Source organism: Rhinolophus sinicus, linkage group LG04 (genome assembly GCF_036562045.2).
Source record: "Rhinolophus sinicus isolate RSC01 linkage group LG04, ASM3656204v1, whole genome shotgun sequence".
Classification (NCBI taxonomy): Eukaryota; Metazoa; Chordata; class Mammalia; order Chiroptera; family Rhinolophidae; genus Rhinolophus; species Rhinolophus sinicus.
In genome coordinates, this window is record NC_133754.1 from 85,662,219 (window position 1) to 85,680,757 (window position 18,539).

At 38.9% G+C, this 18,539-nt stretch overlaps 2 long non-coding RNA genes across 3 annotated transcripts in view; one reads left to right on the top strand and one right to left on the bottom strand.

Annotated features, from left to right (window-relative positions):
• Positions 1–18,539, top strand: part of LOC141571061 (uncharacterized) — a 102,349-nt gene that overhangs the window by 74,859 nt on the left and 8,951 nt on the right. The window lies entirely within an intron of this gene.
• Positions 1–18,539, bottom strand: part of LOC141571059 (uncharacterized) — a 36,058-nt gene that overhangs the window by 8,958 nt on the left and 8,561 nt on the right. The window contains exons 2-3 of one of the 2 annotated variants that reach the window (XR_012495561.1): positions 17,622–17,771; positions 14,542–15,681 (exon numbers count right to left, since the gene is read on the bottom strand). This is a non-coding gene — a long non-coding RNA (uncharacterized LOC141571059). Of the gene's footprint in view, positions 1–14,541; positions 15,682–17,621; positions 17,772–18,539 lie in introns of those variants that run through there. The other variant, XR_012495562.1, reaches the window with a different exon arrangement.

Consider the following 18,539-nt stretch of genomic DNA (forward strand, 5'->3'; position numbering starts at 1 on the left):
TCTAATCGACATTGTACTAGAGATCCTGACAGGACAATAAGGGGGGAAAAAAGGAAAGAAAGAGAAAGAGAAGGCATATAAATAAAAAATGGAGAAGTAAAGCTGGTTTTATTCACACATGAAATTATTATATTCATAGAAAATCATGAAAACCAGAAAAAAGCTACTAGAACTCATAAGTGCTCAAGATATAAGAAAAGAATATACAAAAATCAATTAGTATTTCTAAATAATGAAATGAAGAATTAGAAAATTGTGTTAAAATTCTATTTATAACATAAAAAAATGTAATACTTATGGAAATTAAGCATGAACAAAGCATGTACACTGCAAAATACAAAATACTACTGAGAGAATTTAAAAGTCTAAATAAATGGTGAACTACACCATGTTAATAGATTAGAAGACTATATTGTTAAGATGTCAATTCTCATCAAATTGATCTATAAATTCAATGCAATTCCAATCAAAATTCCAACATGCTTTTTTGTAAAAATTGACAAGCTGATTATAAAAGGACCAAGAACAGCCAAAATAATTTTGAAAAAGAAAAAGTTGGATTAAAAAAAGAAAAAAGAAGAGAAAAAATTGGAGAAATTACTCTACCTGATTTAAAGCCTTACTGTAGAGCTATCAGTAATTATGACAGTGCAGTTTTTCATAACATTAGACATGTAGACCAACAGAATAGAATAGAGTACAGAAATAGAGATCTGCATTTGTGATCAATTGATTTTTGACAATGGTACAAAGGTAATTTAATGGGAAAATATAGTCTTTTCAAAAAATGGTGCTGGAACAACAAGAAATCTATATGGAAAATAATGAACCTCAACTCTCACTTCACACCACACAAAAATAAACAAAATGGGTCATAAACATAAGTATAAAAGCTAAAACAATAAAGCTTCTGGAAAAAATAGGAGAAAATCTTTATGACATTGGGGTACATTTAAAAAATGACATTTTTGATAGAATATATAATACAATCCATAAAAGAAAATAATCATAAATTAGACTTCATTAAAATAAAAAGAATTAGCCCCTCTAATGACATCTCTAATAATATAAAAATGTAAGCGACAGATTGGAAGATATATCTGTAACAGATATATCTGACAAAAGACTTATATATTCAGGATATGTAAATGACTTTTACAACTTAAAAAGACAAAGACAACTTTACTAACAATTGTCACCCCAATAAACTTTAATTAAAAAAAAGGAAAAAGAAAAAGACAAACACAGCTCAATTAAAAATAGAGAAAAGATTTGAAAAGATACCTCACAAAATGACATATAGAGAATGGCCAATGATTACATGAAAACTCATCAGGGAAACACAAAATTGTCATCAGGAAAATGCAAAATGATCAAATATATGGTGATGGAAGGAGAACTGACTCTGGGTGGTGAACACACAATGGGATTTATAGATGATGTAATACAGAATTGTACGTCTGAAATCTATGTAACTTTACTAACAAGTGTCACCCCCATAAACTTTAGTTTAAAAAAAAGAGAAAGAAAGAAAATACAAATTAAAATCACAACAAATACAACTTCACGCTCACTAGAAAGACTAAAATTTAAAAGAATAATGTGATAGTTGAATGTATGCATCAATTTGACTTGATCAGGGGATGGCCAGGTATTTAGTTGAACATCATTTCTGAGTATTTCTGTAAGGATGTTGCCAGATGAGATTAGTATTTGAATTGACTCTCTAAATTGCCCTCCCGATGTGGGTGGGCATTGTCCGATCTGTTGAGGGCCTGAACAGAACAAAATATGGAGGAAGGAGGAGTTCCCACCTTTTTCTGTCTCACTGTTTGAGCTGGAACATCTCCTCATGTTCTAAGGCCCTTGGACTGGAATTTACATTATTTGCTCCCTTGGTTCTCAGGCCTCAGGCCTCACACTCCAGCTTGCAGATCCTGGGACTTCTCAGCCTGCATAATCACATGGACCAATTCCTCGTTATAAACCTCCTTTTATATCCTATTGTCTCTGTTTCTCTGAAGAACCCTGACTAATACAACTTACAACCCCAATTTTGGGTGAAGATGTGAAGCAACTGGTAATTTTTCATAAAATGAAATATATACCTGTCTTATGACCCATCAAAACTACTCATAAGTATTTACCCAAGGTGAATGAAAACAAATTATATATGTAGTCAAAAAGCCATATACAAGGATGTTCATAGAGTTTTCTTCTAAATAGTCAAAACCTGGAAATAATCCAAATGTCCGTCAGCAAAAGAATGGATACATAAATTTTGGGATTATATCTTTGTAATGAAACACTACTCAACAATAAAAAGAACACTCTTCTAATACATGCAAAAATGTGGATGACTCTCAAAAACATTATGTTGAGTAAAAGAAGCCAGATGCAAAACAAACACATACTATATGATTCAATTTCTATGAAATTCTAGAAAAATAATCAATAGTGACAGAATGTACATCAGTGGTTGCCTGGGGATGGAGAAGGGACGGGTGCAAGTGGGATGGGGCAGCTAGGATCTAGCTGGTGTTGTGTCACTAACTAGCTGGGTGAGCTGACGCAGCTTACTCCACCTCCCTGGTCCTTTGTTTCTTCAAATGTAATAGAAAACTAAGTAAACCCAGGTCTTGATTTTTTCTGCAACCAGGCCCATGGAAAAGTAAAGGAAATGAGTTTGTTAGTCATGTGTACACTGAATTTGTAAAAGTTAGCATAATTTCTATGAAGGGAATAATTATTTAGCATATTTTTTTATTTGCCAGAGAAAATTATGAATTAATATTAAAATAGACCAGAAAACTTAAGAAAGTTTTTACTGCAACAGGCCTGTGACTTTGATAGGAAACGCTGAGTAATGGGTGTGGCAAATAGCAGAAGGAAGTGAAAGTAAACAAAGAAAAAGAAACACCACATCCAACGAAATGAGGACTCTTATATCCATCCAAATTACTTTCCTGATACAAATTAGGTAACGGTAAAAGTTAGATCCATTTATTTTTCTAGTGAGGTATTGTTCAGAAGCTATTATGTACTATTTATGACAGTCAAGCAAATGAACCCCCAAAATGCATTTAATAAGGACATTTCACTAGGCCCTTCTCTTAAGAAACACACTGCCTGTTTCACAACAATTCCATGAGGGAGGCACTGTGCTAGCATTTATCCCATTTTATGGATGAGGAAACTGAGACACATTCTATTTGATTACCTTTCTAAAAACCAAGACATTCTGAATTTGTAAGCACAGCTGGCCTCATGGCTTTGGGATAAGGGATCACAGGTTGATGACTAACTTGCTCAGTGATGGTGAAGATTAAATGTGATAATGTGTATAAATCCCACAGCACACATTCAGTTTTCTATAACGGGTAGTTATTACTTGAAGGAACAAGTAATTTTAACTGGTAAAATTAGTAAGATGTCTTGAAAAATGCAAGGTTAGAAAGATCCTGGTGGCCAGACAATCAAAGCAAAGGAAACCATTTCAACCAAGTTAATTGTGTGACAGTGGAGGGCATATTCTGGGAACCGGAAATAAGTGGGTGGCATTAGGTTTGGGGATTGTGAAGATGAGGCCAGAAAGTTTGGTTGGGGCTGCAAATTGTGGACAGCTTGGATTATTTACATGCAACAGCAGGGAAACCAAAAACTTTGGTGTGTGGAGTTTGATAAGATCTTATTAGTGTTTTAGGAAAAGAACACTAGTGATGGAGTAGAGCATGAGACACAGAGACTAGTCAGGACATTCTTACAAGGTTTGAGCTGAGATTTAATGAAGGTCAGACATGGGGCTGCAGAGAAAATGGAACATTTGGAATACAGTGGGACACTCAACCAGGATCTTGGGTGGGAGAGAGTGAGAGGGAGATGCTGGAGCTCAAATGTTTCTGAGATTTCAAGCATAAGTCACATCTAGCCCAGTTAGGACTTGTGCTTAGTGCTTCCATAAAAAAGGACTAGGTTTGTATGGAAGGATGAGTTCAATTCAGGATGTATGAGTCTGAGATGTTTGCAGACCATCCAGTTGGAAATATGGGCCTGGGGCTTGGGAGATGAGTCAATTGGAGGCAGATGGAGAGTCATCCCCTTAAAGATCACAGCAGAAACTGCCCAAGTGAATGAGATCATTGAGGAAGAACATGTAGCATGAGACAAATATCAACATTATTAACCATTACAAGGATCTTACTATGTGCGTGAGAGATCTTGGCTGACAGGGGAAAGAGCATTAACTAAATTAAAAGATCTGAGTGTAAGTCTTGCCTGGGCTGTTGCATATATACTCTCACTAATTCTCTCAAGACTATTGTGAGATAGAAAAATGAAGGGAGGAGGGGCAAATCCTTGTTAAGGTTCATATTTTCAAGGTTCAGGCAGAAGAGGAATTGAAAAAGGGAAGAAAGACCAAGCTTTTTGAAAATTACATTAAACCTCCAACAGCCAACTTATCATCTGACAGAGATCCTGCCTCCGATGTTCCTGGACCCTAGATAAGAATTAGGATGCACATATCAGAAGATGTGTAACTAAGGGGACGTTAGGGAAGTGCCAATGCATGGGACAAGAAACGCTGTTTAATTGTGGTTTGGGCTGGATTGAGCTGGTCCAGAACGGCTCTGAGAGGAGAAGACATGTGCTGGGTCCTGAAAGACGCAACGCTTGGAGGAGTGGAGAAGAGAGCAGGAGGCTCTTCGACATCAAGTATTTCCTCTTAACTCATATTTACAAGTGAGGTATACCAGGAAGTCTCCTGCAAACTCATAATAGTTACAGCCTGACTCCATTTTAACTCTAAAATTTCCTCTTACTCCAAATGTTACTGGAACATATTAATCTGTTCATCAGGTTTGGGACAACAGTGATATTTGATCTTCTTTTTAAAACATCAGCACATTTCAGCTTTTCCTTCAGTTTGCTATTTACTTTAGTTCCAATATTTATTTATATACCTGTGATTTTTTTCAATGTTAATTCTCTCAATGTCAAATAGGGTGGCTTTCTGCACTATTCACATTATGCCTAGAGATTTTTTAAAGAATAATTAATTCCCAATCACTTCCTGCCCCACAACTCAGGAGGGACCCTGGAGCAAGGTCATGTCCCAGAACGCAGTAGACATTTGCTGCCTTAGCTTCCCAGCACTCATTCACACTCCTGTTCTTGAGAGCACTCTGAATTCCTTGTTGGGAATTACTGGCTCCTTACTGTGACAGTCCCAATGGGAGAAGTCAAGGAACCCTGCCTTCTGGCAAGAGTAGTCATTGACCAAACTTGACCAATCATTTTTTATTCTAAGACAGTGCATCTTGAGCAAAGTAACTCAAGGACTAAAGGAAATGGAAGAGGATTCATTTCAATAGTGATGCATTGAGGAAACCATTGATTACTTCCCACCACTTGGATTATCCAGAGATACTCTGGTTTTAACCCTTGTGAGTCTTGTTCTTCAGCTCCTCTTTTGATTCTCCAGGTTCTTTCATGTTTCTCTAGTAAATTCTCTCTTAACTTAGATCTAGTTTCTAGAGTTCACAAAATTTAAAAATAAAAGCAGACAGACAAAGAGAAATTCTCACTGACCTTACTACAAAATTTAATGTTTTCAATCGTCTGTCAAAGTTACCTCCATAGATGTGGGAAATCAGGAGTGACAGGATGGGTAGGAAAGCATAATTAAGATATATTGTGACAAATGATACTTGGTCTATTTCTCTCCCAGTAATTTGAATTACTGTCCACACAGTTGCTCACAGAAGAAACCAGACAAATCATGCCTGATAGGCAGCCATGCTATGCTGGGTCCACTCTCTGTCCTCTATCATCTGCTGTCTCCCCCATGCGATGGTTTGAATAGAACAAGTCAAGAGGTTCCTGTGCTCTCTGGATTCCTGCTTGAGTTTGGTCCTCCTTCTGTTTAGACAGGTTGTATTAGGCTGGCTATGTTCATCAGTGTGCATATAAATAAAATGGAAGGAAGGAAAGAAGGGAGAAAGGAAAGAAAAAAACTTCTGATTTGCACTATTTGCTGATTTCTGTGGTATAATGCCGAATGACCTGTGTGGCTACGAGGTGACATCATTGAATGCAGAGCTGGGAAAAGATGCTAACAATCAGTTCTTGAATGTCCTTGTGTATCGCTGGCTGTGTCTTCCTCTCAAGGTGTGCCTGCTCTCCATGATTCTATCTCCTTCAGAGTTCTAGTAACCTCTCCCTTCTCTTATCCTTTTGAGCATAGTGGTGATAACAGCTCTACTGTTTCTAGTTCTGGGCACTTGTGTGGCCTCCCTACTCCCTGCACACATCTTTGTAAATTGTCCCTTTGTAAGAAAACCAACTACACACATAACACACACACACACACACACACACACACACACACACACACACACACACACACCTTCTCAAATTATCCTAATTTGAAAGTGCCATCTTTTTTATATGGGCATGAAGGTAACCAGCCTGAAGGTAACCAGCCTCCAAGGTGGCCCCTGATGAGCATTGCCTCTTAGTATGCATGTCCTTGTGTTGTACCCTCCCGGGAGAATATGGCAGAAATGGGTGGTGTGTCACTTCTGGGATTAGACCCTACGAAATACTATCGCTTCCTCTTGGTCGCTTGCATTCTCTCTCTCTCTCTTCTCTCTCTCTCTCTCTCTCTCTCTCTCTCTCTCTCTCTCTCTCTCTCTCTCTCTCCCTCCTTGGGGGAAGCCAGCCTCCATGGCAAGCATCACCCACGTGGTAAGGAACTGAGGCCTGCAAACCACCATGCGAGTGAGACTGAAAGCACATCCTCCAGCCCCAGTCAAAACTTAGAAGACCGGAACATCTGCCAAAAGCTTGATTACAACCTCATGAGAGACTGAGCCAGAACTACCTAGATAAGCTGCTCCCAAATTCTTGACCTTTAAAGACATTGTGTGAGACAATAAATGTTTGTTGTTTTGGACAATTTGTTACACAGCAGTAGATAACTAATACAGGCCCCCTGACTGATGCACTCCCCTCTCTTATCCTTCATATTCAGGCAACCACCTCCTAAGTATCTGTTCACTTCATCCTTTCTCCACTGCCATCATCCTGGCCCAAGTCTGGACTGTTGTAATCGATTCCTAACTGATGTTTAATCAGTAGAAATTTGTTGATGACATTCTCCTTATTTAAGCCATTTAAGCCTTTTCCTGGCAACTCATTGCTCTTAGAATCAAGATCAAAATCTCTTTATGGCTCAATGACCTTGGGTGATCATAACCCTTCTTACCTCCACGGTTGGTTGTAAGCCTCTCACTTACACTCACCCACCCTGCATACTTGAACTTCATTGGTGACTTTCTATCCTTTCTACCTACCAAGGTTCTTCCCTGAATCAAGTATTGTAGGGAGGCAGCTTAAAACACTCTTTCCTGCAATTTTCTCCTAACTCCCAGTCAGCTCCAATTATCCTTCCAGTCTCCGCTTCAGTGTCACCTCCTCAGAAAAACCTTCTCTGTCCCCTACCAACACTGGGCTAAGTCCACCATTATTTACGTTCACAGCAACCTTATTCAATATTTAACCAATGTTTACTGCACATCTAACACAGGCATTGTCTAAAAGTTAGGAACATATCAGTGACTATCTTCTAATATTTGTATATGGTGTGTATCACAATTTAATTAAAATAAATTATTAATATCTATCTTTAATATTAGATCGTAAATGTCATGTGGACAGAGACCATAGTCTGCCTTGTTTACCAATGCCTGGCTCAGAATAGGTACCTAATTAACATTTGTGGAAGAAATGAAATAATTGAGCTTTGGAGTCAAACAGACTAAATTTGAATACTTGATCTACTACTTATAAATGGTGTGATTTGGGCACAGTTTCACCCTGTTGCAAATGTGAATAATGACAGTGCCCACCTCATAGTGTTGGTGTGAGGACTAAGTCAGATGGTAAGTGCAATGTGCTCACAACAGTGTCTGATACATAATAAGTCCTTATGCAAATGAGACATTCGATTATTAAAGATAAATTTTGTATCACAGTCATGTCAAGAGCTATCGTTTTGAGCCTGCCCATTTATTGCAGCCTACATTTTCCTAGTCATGTCTTCCCCTTTTCCTCCCCAGAATTTTCGCTGTGCTGTTGCTTGGCTTGGCTAAATGTACTTGCTTCCATTCCTTCAGGCTTTCTCTGAAAACTTGTACTGAGGCAGCACTTTTTGTTTGCTATAAATTTCCCCACTTACAGGGAAGATTTTTAATATGCATGTACATGCGGGAAAAAAAGGAAAATGATACATATCCTTTGGGAGGATTATGCCAAAGAATTAGCAGTAATAAATAGGAGTAGCTGTATTTCAAAGAACATAATAGACATAAATCAAAGTGAAAGAAAAATAAAGACTCACATGGCTCCAGCTTTTGATTATCCTGATCAGGATTATATATAGCAAATCTTGGTGTGCATTTCTGCTAAAAGTACTAAATGCACAGAAGAAATAACAGAACATACCCATCAAACTGCCAATGGCTATGATAATGACATGCTCACTTCTAAAACCTCAAGGGAAGAATTCGAATACTCATAATTATGGAAAGCACGAGACAGGGGATAGTAAAAGCCACCCCAGAAACCTATTTTACAGTTGAGAACCCCTTCCCGGATTCCTCTTTAAGGTGAGGGGTCAAGCTCTACCTACCAAATGACGCTTATCTCCAAAGCTAAGCCTTGGCTCCACCCTAAAAAACATCCCTACTTCAGCAGGGAAATGCTAGAGCCACAGTCTGGAATGGAAGGTGCTTGCTTTTTTAGTAGCATGCACCAGCCTTATGACTTTTGCTGCAGAATCCTGACAGTAGGACCTGTCACTTATCAGAAATCTGCACGCCAGGGTCTGCCCAGTGGCTCTTAACACCGAGGTCATGGGTTCGATTCCCACAGGGGCCAGTGAGCTGCGCCCTCTACAGCTAAGATTGTGAACAACGGCTCTCCCTGGAGCTGGGCTGCCTATGAGCTGCTGTGAACTGCCCACCCATCACCAACCGGGGACCGACTGCTTCAGTGGTAGGAGCGCAAGGCTCTTAGTGCCAGCATGGGCCAGGGAGCTGTGTCCTACACAACTAAACTGAGAAACAATGGCTTGAACTGGAGTGTGTGTGTGTGGGGCGAGGGGAGGCGGAAAAAGGGGGCAAAAATGGAGAAAAGAAAGTGGAACACATGACCCTTCCCTTTAAAGTTATAGCCCCAAAGTTGTATATGTCACTCTGCTTGCATCCCAAGACCACGTAACACTCAGATGCAAAGGAGTCTGGGGGATGGAATCATTCCAATTGTCCATATGTACAGATACAATTCTGGGGTTTACTTACTGAAGGAGAAGGTTGGAGTTCCCTGACCTGAGCGCCCCACCTACTTGACATACGGGGGATTGTTTGCACTCTCCCAGAGCAGGGGTGCCTTGGATCTTAATTGAGTCCAGTCGGCTCTGTTGGTCTTGGACTGATCTTTTAGTTCTGGTTCTGCCTCACACACTGACATCCACGTGTGCTCATTCTTAGCATCACACATTGGTTGTGCTCAGAGATTCTCAGTTACCACCTAACCCTGTAGATCTGTCGTCAATCCTGAGCCTGACAAGACAAACTATGGCTTATTTCATTGCCAAACAAGCTTCCCTGGAAATTAGTGGAATTCAGTACAATTTTCACACTATGTAATTTTTTTTTCACAACGAGCATGTATATTTCCTATACGTCAATTCAATAAGAAAAGTATTATCCTTGTTTTACTGTGAGGTAAGAGAGGCTCAGAGATGTTAAGTAGCTTTCCCTAGATAACTCCATGGCAGAAGCGGGATAGCACAATTCCTTGAAGAAAATTATTACAAATACAAATCACTGCAACGCATAGAAGTGTGTTAATGAAGTGCAAATGAAGGCAAAGTGCAAGTGCAAATGAAGAGTTCAAGGAATCCACAGTGAATAATAAACTACTCTGGCTGGAGTGGTCACAAATTAGGGAGGAGATGGACCATGTGGGACTGCTAAGATTTTGATAGGTCTTGCTATGGCTAGTGTATGAAGATTTTTTTTTCCCCAGAGAAAAGAACCTATAGGATGTGTGTGGAGAGGAGGGGGAGGGAGGGAAGAAGGGAGAGAGAAAGACAGAGAGAGACAGAGAGAGCGAGAGAATGAGAGCGAGAGCGAGAGAGACAGAGACAGAGAGAGAGAGAGAGACATTGTTTTAAGAAATTGGCTCACATGATTGTGGGGGCTGGCACGTCTGAAGTCTGCAGGTGTGCAGGGCAGGCCGGCAGACCTGAGATCCAGGGAAGAGTTGATGTTGCAACTCAAGTCTGAAGGCAGTCTTGAGGCAGAATTCTTTCTTCCTTGAGGACGCTGTCTTTTTCTCTTAAGACCTTCAATAGATTGGATGAGGTCCACCTACTTTATGGAGGGTAATCCTATGTCTGTTGATTTAAATGTGTATCTCACCTAAAACTCACCTTCACAGTGATTTCTAGACTGGTGCTTACCAAATATCTGAGTACTGTGCTAACAAAATTGACACATAAAATTTTGTGTCACAGCTAAGCAGAGGAGAGGCAGACCAGGGTGGGCTTTGAATACTAGATAAATGGTTCAGCTTTATTACTTTATAAAATGTGTATAATAGCACCTGAAGCGTAGTAGGCACTCAACTTGTGATTCCTTTTCTCTGTAGGAAGATTTTGAAAGTTGCTGAGTAGCATGACCAAAGCAGTACTTTCAGAATATATTTTTGGTAGTAATTGTATGATATATTAAAAAAGGAATGAAACAAAGAGAAGGGATATAAATGAGAAATCTATTGCCATGGATTAGGCATGAGGAAATAGATCCATCACTTACTATTAATATATGTCAGGTGCAAATACATGCTTTAAACACATTATCTCATTTAATACTAACAACCACCCAATAAAGTAGGCACCACTCTTACTAATGAAAAACAGACCTCCCCCACCGCAAATGAACTTGCCCAAGAACTTATAACTAGTAAATGGTGGAGATGGGATTCAAACCGAAGTCTGTCTGATTCCAACCTATACTGTCATTAATGAGGGTCATAGCAGTGGAAATAAAAAAGAGGGGGACAGATTCCAATAACACCCTGGAATTGAAAGAATGGAGCAAATCATCAGATGTCCTAGTGACAGACTGAGGACTTTCAGGAAAAATAGGGTAGCTCGTATTAGAGGCTGGTTTTGGAAGAGTCAGAGATTTTTGGATTCATTCAAAAACTATTCACTTAATGATGCTTGTGTAACAGGCTTTGTTCTAGGCACTGGGGATCCATCAGTGAACAAAACAGATTAACATCCCTTTCCCCACACTTTCCGGTGTGGAGAGTCAAAGAAATCAGTGATGAATAAGTACATTGCAGTTTATGTCAAGGATAAGTTGTTACGGAGAAAAATAAAGTGGGAAAGGGGAATAAGGCGCATTTAGGGTGGTCAAAAAAGTCCTCATTGAGAAGTCACTTAAGTAAAGACCTGAGGGAGGGGAGGGAGCCAATTATGCAGGTGTCTGAGGTAAGCATTCCAGCCAGAGGGAGCAACAAGAAGAGGGAATGAAGAAAAGAAGAGGATGAGACGAGGTTAGAGGCTCATTGGGTAGGACTTTCTAGATCCTAAGAAGTCTGGCTTTATTCTGAGATGAGAAGCCACTGGAACATTTTGTGCAGAGATGTGTCAGGATCTGATTTACATTTTAAAAGCACCACACTGGCTGCTGTGTTCAGAAGAGTGAAGTGGGATGAGGTGGAAGCACGGAGGCCAGGGAGGTGGTTGCCACAACAATCCAGGAAGACCTGATGGCAGCGTGGACCAAGAAGGAGGCAGAGAGAAGTGGTCAGAAGTTGGCATGTATTTTGTAAAGAGACCAGATTTGTTGATGGTTTGGATGTGAGATCTAAGGGGAACGTGTACGAATTTTAGAGTAGAATTTTTGTATATAAGTGGCAATATCTACTAACTCTCAGAAACATTAAGACTGGAGCCCAAGGGAGGACAACGCTGGAAACGAAGATTGGAGAAACATTCACAGTAGTGCCAGTAAGATGTCTTATGAATCAGCATAGTACTATTACTGCTAATTTTGGACGTCTCCTACTCATTGTGATATTACTTGATTCTATTTGTGATTAAGGCATTTGATCATTTGAATCATCACATAAAACATCTGACAGTTGACAGAACTTAGATTTGAGAAATCGAAGGGGTGACGGGTATTCTTTGATCTTTTTAGTTCCTTTTGTTTCAGGCTGCTTAATTTGTACTCATGAAAAATGTGTTATATCCACCTGTGATGAGCTATCCTACTCTTCCCACAGACACTAACCTCATTGTTGTTTGGATTCAGGGCTTTTTAAAAAATGTATAAAACACTAGGATTAGTTAAATGTTCACGTTTGGGCTTAGAAATCCTTAGTAGAAGTGAAACTGGCTTTCACTGGCTTTTCCTTGATGTGTTCAGGACTCTGATTTATAGTTAAAAATAAGTGTTACATAAATGAGATTCTCTGTGTGCAAACAGCAAATCTAAGATTTAGCTGCACAGGGAGAAGTCTCCTCTTTTACAGAAAGAAGCATTTAACTATTCAGAATGTTCCAGGACTGCACTGGTAGTCTCCAGGCTTATAGAACTCATGAAAGTGAAAGTGTTCCGTGAATGTCCTCCAACTCGACTGTGATTGGATTTGGCTTTTCTTCATGGTCTCACGTCAATAAAAATCTCTTCTTGGTTGCATCTCATCAAGTATGATCACCACTGTGCAAACATGGTGATAGTTTGGTCAGACCTCTTCACCCTGCAGACTGTCCCCTCACACTCTTCCTTTTTTATAGTCCCACAAATTTTCTTCATACTGAGAATGCTTCTTGCTCCCATTCTTAACCTTCTCCAACTGCTTCGTCTGAATATATTTAGTGACTGAGAGCTTACATGATGCTTACATTATGACTGTCATCATTAAGAAATATCTTATAACACATAATGGATTCCAGACTGAAGATTTTTAAATTTAGAAGCTTTCGGTTTTAAAAAAAAATGTTTGTACATCTTTTCATCAATTCTAATTAATGGAAAATGAAGGATTTGAATGAACTTGTAATAGTAACAGTCAACTTTGAGAGCTTACCATTTGTCATGCACTTTATATATTTTAACTTGTTTAATTCTTACAATAAAATTCTATGAAGCAGGTATTACTAGCATGCCCATTTTACAGATGGGGCAACTGAGTTTTAGACCATTTAATTAACATGGCCAAAGTCAGAGTCAGAAATTGAGTATGAACTCAAGATGTGTGGCTCCAGGGTCCACATAGAGCCTGTACATTCCTCTGCCTCCATACTTCTTCGCAATGAACTTCAAACTTCATTTGCTTGTAATAGCTAGGTTCCTTGTGTTTCTTAAGGGTCACAGCACCTTTGGCAGTTGGGTGGGATAATTCATCGTTGTGCAGGATAGTCCCACACTTTGCAGGATGTTTCACATTCCTAGCTCCTGGCACCGAAGGCCAGTGGTCACTGCCTGGCACCCCCTCCATCACTGAGAAACCAAAGTGCCCTCATACATTTCCAAATGTTTCCCAGTTAAATGTCTCCAGCTGAGAATCACCAGTCCCACAAATTTTTTATAGTCCCACAAATTTTCTTCATACTCAGTGAAGGGGAATGACTGCATAAAAATAAATACATGCATACATACTCTCTCCATCTACCTATCTAATAACTTCTCTAGAAGTTTCTTAAGTGTTTATAAATTTGTAACCTTTTAAAACTTTTGTAACTTTAAAAACACAGCAACACAACTGATAGGTAAAGAAAATGATCAGGTTATGAAAATGAGGTAATATTTTAGATGTGTTTGCTCTTCTTTATTATTTATGATTAAACAAGTTTGAGCCTAAAAGATCTTGGATAGTTTGACATTAAGTAAGATAAACTCTATTGTTTGCCCATCTGCCTAGCAAACTTTTTTTTTTTTTTAATAGTGCAAAGGTAAACTTGAATTTGGCCTCAGCCAAATCTCAAAGTCATACATTTGAAAGTCATGCTTTTTTTTTTTTTTTTTTCTCCTATGTCTATTTTTGGCTGTCAAACTTCGGACCATTAGGCAAACGCCTGTTGCTCTTTTGCCCGAACCAATTCTTCCTCAAGGAAACTATAATAAGTAAAAATCTTTAGTAGAATAAAAATGAATTTTGGGGTTTTCTATTTTCTAAGCTATCCTGGGTCCACTTTACTAGACTTTGTAGAATTGGAGCTAAATCTCCAAAGAAGGTCATCCACCTTACAAGGCTGAAATGTGGACTTTTAACTTCATTTGTTTTATTTATTAAAATTTTTCAATTACAGTTGACATTCAATATTATGTTAATTTCAGGTGTACACAATAGTAGTTAGACATTTATAAAACTTATGAAGGGATCCCCCCAATAAGTCTATTATCCACCTGGCACCTATACAGTTATTATAATATTATTAATTATATCCCCTATGCTGTACTTTACATCCCTGTGACTATTTTGTAACTACCAATTTGTACGTTTTAATACCTTTACCTTTTTCATCCAACCCCTGAATCCACTTCCCATCTGGCAGCCATTACTTTGTTCTCTGTACCTATGAGTTTGTTTCTGTTTTGATTGTTCATTTATTTTCTTTTTAGATTCCACATGTAAGTGAAATCATATGGTATTTGTCTTTCTCTGTCTCATTACTTAGCATAATACCCTCTAGGTCCATCTGTGTTGTTGACAATGGTAACATTTCATTAGTTTTTATGGCTGAGTAATATTCCATTGTATAAATGTACCACATTTTCTTTATCCACTTGTCTACTGATGGACATTTAGGTTGCCTGAATATTTTGGCTATTGTATATGAAATGTCCTTCTTTGTCTCTTGTTACAGCCTTTGTTTTAAAGTCCATTTTGTTTGATGTAAGTATTGCTACTCCAGTTTTATTCACTTCCATTTGCATGAAATATCTTTTTCCATTCCCTTTACTTTCCGTCTGTGTGTGTCCTTTGATCTGAAGTGGGTCTCTTGTAGGCAGCATATGTATGAGTCATTTTCTTCTCCATGCAGCCACCCTTTGTCCTTTGATTGAAGCATTTAATCTAGTTACATTTAAAGTAATTCTTGATAGGTGTGTGGTTATTGCCATTTTATTATTCATATGTATTTTTTTCTTCTTCTCAAAGAAGTCCCTTTAATATTTCTTGTCATACTGGTTTGACAAGCTCATTTAGCTTTTTCTTGTCTGGGGAGGTCTTTACCTGCCCTTTGATTCTAAATGATAGCCTTGCTGGGTAGAGTAATCTTGGCTGTAAGTCCTTGCTTTTCATCACTGAATATTTTGTGCCAATCCTTTCTGGCCGGCAAAGTTCCTGTTGAAAAATCAACTGACAGTCTTATGTGAGCTCCCTTGTAGGTAATTGCTTTTCTCTTGCTGCTTTTAAGATCCTCTGGATCCACCTTGGAATTTTAATTATGATGTGTCTTGGTGTGAGCCTCTTTGGGTTCATCTTGTTTGGGACTCTCTATGTTTCTTGGACTTGTATGTCTATTTCTTTCACCAGGTTAGGGAAGCTTTCTGTCATTACTTCTTCAAATGCTCTCTTCTCTTTCTGGTACCCCTATGACATGAATATTGTTATGTTTGAAGTTGTCCCAGAGCTCCCTTAAACTATCTTCATTTGGGGGGGATTCTTTTTTGTTGTTGTTGTTCTGATTGAGTGTTTTCTGCTACCATCTCTTCCAAACTCCTGATTTAATCCTCTGCTTCATCTAATCTGCTATTGATTCCACCTAATGTATTCTTTTCAGTTATTATATTTTTCATTTCTGAGTGGTTCTTTTTTATGATTTCTATCTCTTTGTGTAAGTTCTCACTAATTTCATCAATTCTTCTCTTAAATTCATTGAACATCCTTAAAACGAGTGTTTTGAACTCTATGTATGGTAAATTGCTTGCTTCCATTTTGTTTAGTAGTTTTTCTGGAATTTTGTCCTGTTCATTCATTTGGGACATTTCTGTTTTCTCATTTTGGCTGCCTCCTGTGGGTGCTTCTATGCATTAGGTAGACCTGCTATGTCTTCCAGTCTTGGCAGGGCGGCCTTATGTAGCAGGTGGTCTGTGGGGCCCAGTGGTGCAGACTCCCTGGTCACTTGAGCAGGTGGTCCAGGGGTGTCCCTTTGTGTGGGTTGTGTGTACCCCCCTTTTGTAGTTGCACCTTGATTGCTGTTGGCACATCAGTGGGTGAGACTGACCCTCAGGGTGACTGGCTATGAGGACTGGCTGTGGCTACAGCAGATGAGCTGTAGTGTGGGGGCTGATCCAACAGAGGGAGATTTACTCTAGTGGGCCTCTGGTGCCTGCTGAGTCCACCTATTTTGTGTGTCATTTGTAGAACTAGTTGGGTGGTGCTCTGGTGTGGTCTGAAGTCAGCCACTGGGTGTGTTGGTTCTGGGGCCTCTTGGGTGGGGGGGGGCTCCAATGCAGGCCAAGTTCAGCTGCTGCCTGTGCCTGGCCCAGGGCCACCTGGCAGCAGCTACAAAGTGATCTCTGGTTTGGTAGCTGCCTGTGCTGGACTTGGAGGCACCTAGGAGAGGCTATGCTGGGAACCAAGGCCTACTGCCACTAGTGCTGGGGGCCGCTTGGCAAGAGGTACAGGGCATGTCGAGGCCAGTGTCTGTTTATTTTGGGTTTGTGGACCTTTGAGAGATTTTAGGAAAGCCCATACCATAGGCTGAGCCTGGCAGCTTGTGAAGAACAGCTGCTGAAAAGAGGTTCGGACTGGTGCATGGGTTGGGTAGGGCAGGGTCTCAGGGAATCACCAGGGTGGGGCAAATTTGATGGGCGACTCAGATTTCATGCCTGCCTGGGCCTGCAGGCTGGGTGGGGAGAGGGCTCAGCAAAGGAACAATGGAGCCTGCCAGCATTAACTTCATTTTTAAATGACTGCTTTCTCAAAGATGTTATAATAATGCTCTGAGGAATGTTACTAGGAGGAATACATTTATTGAAGGAGGAAAAAGGTCAATTATAAAAGATGTATCCTGAAATAGATATGCCTAGAACTTCCCCTCCCTCTTTTGGTTTACTTATTAAAATAGCCTACTAGTCTTAAGCAAAATACTTTACAATTTTATGCAATATCTTAGGTATTGGCAGTAGCCAGGTGACAATGTTAGGTTTTGTCCATACCCTGTGTTTCCTATTACATATCTGTTTGCAACATGCTTCCAGAGCTTGAACAACGTTGTAGAGGAGATATACCTTGATGCCCCTAAGAACATAAAATTTAGGCCTCTTATTGTTAGAACTGTTTAATGATGTTGCAGAGATTTAAAATAAAACTTTTCCCTTGATAGCTGTGAAATGACAGAAAAACCCACATATACTGGTATCACAAAGTGTTGAAATACATATTATTGAAATTGCCTTGAAATATTTTTTACCTTAGAAAATAAGGCAGAACATATTTTAAAAAGTAGTTTATCCATAATATGAATATACATTTTAATTTCATTAAAAAAAACACACAAAACTACCATGCCAAACATTTTTACTTACCCTTTGTGCTTTCCCTGAATAAGGGTTAGAAATGGTTAAAGGAATAGTCGTTGCTAGCACTTTCCAGGATCTTTTTGTGAAGGAATATGGTAACCTTCTGCAACTGTAACTTCTGGTGGCTTAAGGCCAGAGGAGTGTGCTTAGTCCGATCTGTGGAAAGAAGCAAACTATTGGATCTGAGTAGTTAATAGGTTTCAGAATTCTTTATGAAAGTGAAAACGGTACTGCTTGAAAGTATAAAAGGATCATGTTGGAAGCATTAGTGAGAAAAATGAAATGCACTTTTAACTTAAAAATTATTTTTTTATCTTCAAAAGCTCCAATGGATTAAAGGAAAACATGCACTTATTTAAGTTTTCAAAAGATATGAGAAATATTTCTTCCATATTGGTATTGTTATGTCTAAACAAATTCTCCTTTACAACTAAAACTGACTTTCAGCATTGAGAATATTGTCAATGAAATCATAATGTTGACACAAGTACTACAGGTGAGAACAGGATATATGCTAAATTGCGGTTGGGGTTAGGGTTGTGGTATGGAGCTGGAAGACTTGTAATTAAACTAAATGAAATAATTTAAAGAAAGACTTTCTATAAAACAGGCTTAACTATAGATGATGGGATCTAAGCAAAGGGAAAAGTAAGCAAGAAAAAGTTAAAAAGAGAAAAGTACAGGATTCTTGGTGGAACAATGGTAGTTAAAAGCTACAATTTAAAGTTTTATACACACACATGTACACATAAAAATATACATATATAAAAGTAACTGGATAACTGAGTCAAGTATTTTGGTAATTATAGAGAAAAAAGACAAATCTTGCAATCAAGGGGACATTTGGGTTTGAACTTTATAAGCTGGTTATGTTCATCATTTAATTATTCAGTTCTTCATATTACATTGCTTGTATTGTCTTGG